Genomic DNA, 4,182 nt, shown 5'->3' with positions numbered 1-4,182 from the left:
TAAAACATCACTGCTTTCAATTCAGCGCCTCCTGGCTCTCCAAAGTTCTTATATGCAGATCTGGGGCACCCAATGACGTCACATGCTGACAAGGAGCTCAGCCAATCCTTAAACCACCCCCACCCCATCTACCTCCCTCAGCTACCAGCCTCTCTCCTCAACACTAGGTGTGAAAACTGCCGTTTTCCAAATATGGCCATCCGGTTTCCTTTCCCCGAAATTACGTGGAATCCAGTCGAGTTTGTGAGCTCTAATTTATTTCTAAGTTTCGCTTTCTATTGTTGCACCCGAAATTGGCGCCAATCTTGTACATAGCCAATGCTGATCAAGAAGGGGACGTTCAGATTTACAAAAAAAAGGGACAGCCCTTTCATTTTGCAAGGTTTTGGAAAGTTTTTCTTTACCAGCCAACATTATCAGCAAATAATTCGAAGGCCATGGAAATCCACACGCTGCCAGTTCCCAAGCCCTGGGAGTAATTCCTTATCCCCGCACACCATCCATGGACAGCAGTTTCTGCAGACCAGTGTGTGCAAGTTGTACTTGAGTGACTCATCAAATTGCCTCCAACCTTCCAAATCCATGACCTGGAAAAGACAAGGGCAGCGGACACATGGGCACACCACCAAACAACTTCAAGTGCTCATCTTAGAGACTAAAAAAAAAGTGCAGATGCTGCAATCCAAAATAGGCAGGAGGCTGGAAGAACACAGCAGGTTAGGCAGCATCAGGAGGCAATGAAGTCAACATTTCAGGTGTTAAATGTTCTTCAGCACTGGATCCTGACAAGGTCAGAAGTGGAGATGTTAATTGATGCTTGGAACCATTTTCAGCATCACTTGTGATGCTTTAGATCCTGAAGCAGTCTTTGTCCATAGCAGCTCAGCCTGGGTAACATTCAATCCAGGGCTCATCAATATCCTATAAAAGTAACATGTGCCCCTCGAGTGCCAGGCAATGATCATGTTGCAACAAAACCGAATCTCCGTTTGATATTCAAGAGCAACACCATTTCTAAACTCTAAGTCAGGAAGTGGAGATCCAGTTGCAGAGGGCCAAACAAGACCTTAAGTAAAACAATCTAGGATACATTCCAGTGAAGTACTGAGGGACCACTGCACTGTTGGAAGGTCAGTGCTGAGGCAACACCACTGTTGGACGGTCAGTGCTGAGGAAACACTGCACTGTTGGAAGGTCAGTGCTGAGGCAACACCACTGTTGGAGGGTCAGTGCTGAGGAAACACTGCACTGTTGGAGGGTCAGTACAGAGGGAAAGGCTGCATTGATGGAAAGGCAGCATTGAGTGAACATTAATGTTGGAGATTCCATCTTGAAGGGTCACTATACTGTTGGAGGGTCAATACTGAGTGAACACTACATTGTTGGAGGGTCAGTACTAATGGAGTACTGCACAATTAGAGGATCAATACCTAGGAAACACTGAACTATTGAAGGGTCAGTACAATGAGACACTGCATTTTTGGAGGTTCAGTACTTTGGGAGTCCTGCACTGTCAGAGGGTCAGTTCTGTGGGAGTGCTGCATTGTTGGAGTGTCACTACTGTTGGAGTTCTGCGCTTTTGGAGGATCAGTACTGAGGGACAGATGGAGTGAAAGTTGCACAGAACTGAAGGAGTGCTGCATTATTGGAGGATCAGTACTGTAGGAGTGCTGCATTGTTAGAAGAGCTGTACTGAGGGAGCACTGCACTGTAAGATGTGCAATACTGAGGGTGCATTGCACTGTCAGTGGTGCAGTTCTGAGTGAGTACAGCACTCTTGATAGGGCAAAATGGAGGGAATTTTACACTGTTGAAGCAGCTATCTTTCATTGAATCATTAAACTGAGGCCTTCTCTGGAGGATACAAAAGCTTCCATGGCACTATCTTAAAGAGCCAGCATATACCCCCAATATCCTGGTTAGCATTTGTTACTCAATCAACACCATTAAATTATCTGGTCATTATCACATTGCTATTTGTGGGATCTTACTGGTTAAAAATTGGCTGCTGCATTTCCTGTGTTGTAACAGTGGCTGCAAAGTTCTTTGAGACATCCAATGGTGCTGAAAGGAACTACTGAATTGCAGTGTCTGTTCTACGTTTTGACAGAGACCCTGCCCTGCGTGCTATTTATTTTCTCACCCTGTCACTTGGAATCAATGCTGTATGTTCTACATTACATAACAACAGAAAACACCAAAAGTGAAAGAAATAGATTTTCCAGTGCAGCAGATGAACAGAAATTACTACCATTTTCCCTGTCATTTGTACTTTAAGAATGATAAAAAAAGAATGTTGAAGAATGCTGCAGTTACCTCAGAAAAGGAGAACTAACAGAAGTTTCAGGTCACTGTAGGAATTCCCTTCCACACAAAGCCAGTGGTAGCACTGAGTGTCAGAACTTAATGCTAGAACCCAGTGTCATCTTGTAACATCAATGTCCAGTGCCAGTACCCAGTTGTGGTGTCCAGTGTCAATGCCTGAGTCAGTGTCCACTATCAGCATCCGGTGCCAGTGCCTAGTACCCAGTGTCGACATCAATAATCTTCAAGAAAGGTTGTGTTGGTTACTAATGATAGCACTGAACCTAGAATTTTCAGTATGAACAAGGACTCTGCTTTCAGAAAAACATTGAAATATAGTAACAATTGCCCAAACCGGGACTCTAACCAACTGCCTGTCTCATTCCTGCGAGGTCAGGAAGGCTAATATCAACCCTTTGCTTCTTAATGGAGTCACTGGGTAGGATCTAATAATCTGAGAGCAGATAGTTTAGAGCCAGTTGCTGCGACTGGGTACCTGTGCACTGAAGCAAGATCCCCTAGTCAGAACCCCAGGATCAATAAAAGTGCATTACTCATCCTAACTACTGCTTTGGCTCCATGCCCTATATTCAATGGCATCAGGTGTTCTCCAGTGCATAAACAATGGTATTGTTGTTCTGTGCATAATGTAACAAGAAACCTTCCTCATTCTACCCTGGCTTCTCTCTGTCAATTTCTGCTAACAAAACATCAGCCAATGCTAAATGTTCCATTATGTACCTCTATAAATATGATTTTACAATCAGATAAAGAATCTGCTGCTAGTTTCAGTCCATCATGGACAAATAAATAATCAAGGTATTTTTCAATGTATAATTTCAGTTACATCACACTGTAAACTTTTGCTCTAAATTCTGTAGGCAGAAGTGAGGACTGCAGATGCTGGAAACTATAGTCGAGATTAGAGTGGTGCTGCAAAAGCACAGCAGGTCAAGCAGCATCCAAGGAGCAGGAAAATCAATGTTTTGGTCAAAAGCCCTTCATCAGGAATGGAGGCCTTTCCAAAAATACCTTGATTGTTTGTTAAGTCTCTCATCTGTTAGAATGGCCATGTTGAGTTTCACACTGTAAACTTTTGCTATAAATTCTGTGAGTTACAATCTTATTCTCCACAACCACCTGATGAAGGAGCAGCGCTCCAAAAGCTAGTGCTTCTGAATAAACCTGTTGGACTATAACCTGGTGTTGTGTGATTTTTAACTTTGAATTTTCCGCAGGTAACTAGGACAGAGATTGAGGGTAATGCACTTGCTGATCTCCAGCATCTGCAGTCCTCACTTTCTCCCAGAGATTAAAGGGTGTCAGGTTTCAAGGACAAGTGGAAAGTAAGATCCATAAGTACTGAGCACAGAAGGTAATGGTTGAATGGTGTTGTAACTAGAAGGCTGTCTTTGGAGGGGACTTGCAATAATGGGTCCCCTGGTTATTTTTGAGGCATGTGTATATAATTTATATTATGTATCTCTTTCTCCTTGGGGAAGGAAGAGGCCAAAGGAGTACTAATTGGAATAGTCGGAGGTTACGCACTTTTGTAGGAAAAGCAGAGGCATAGACTATTTTATAAATATGGAAAGGCTTTGGAAATATGGAGCACAATGGGACTTGGGTGTCCTAGTTCAGGATTTTCTTAAGGTTAACTTGAAGGTTCAATTGGCAGTAAGGACTGCAAATGCAATGTTCATATTCATTTCAAGAGGGCTAGAACACAAGAGCAGAGATGTGCTGCTGAGGCTGTGTAAGTCTCTGGTCAGACTGCATTTGGAATATAGTGAGCAGTTCTGGGCCTCATTTCTAAGGAAGGATGTGCTGGCCATGAAGGTGTCCAGAGGAGATTTACAGGAATGATTCTGGGGTTGA

This window comes from Hemiscyllium ocellatum, chromosome 18, assembly GCF_020745735.1.
Source record: "Hemiscyllium ocellatum isolate sHemOce1 chromosome 18, sHemOce1.pat.X.cur, whole genome shotgun sequence".
In the NCBI taxonomy this organism is placed as follows: domain Eukaryota; kingdom Metazoa; phylum Chordata; class Chondrichthyes; order Orectolobiformes; family Hemiscylliidae; genus Hemiscyllium; species Hemiscyllium ocellatum.
Note: the sequence above shows the minus strand (reverse complement) of the source record.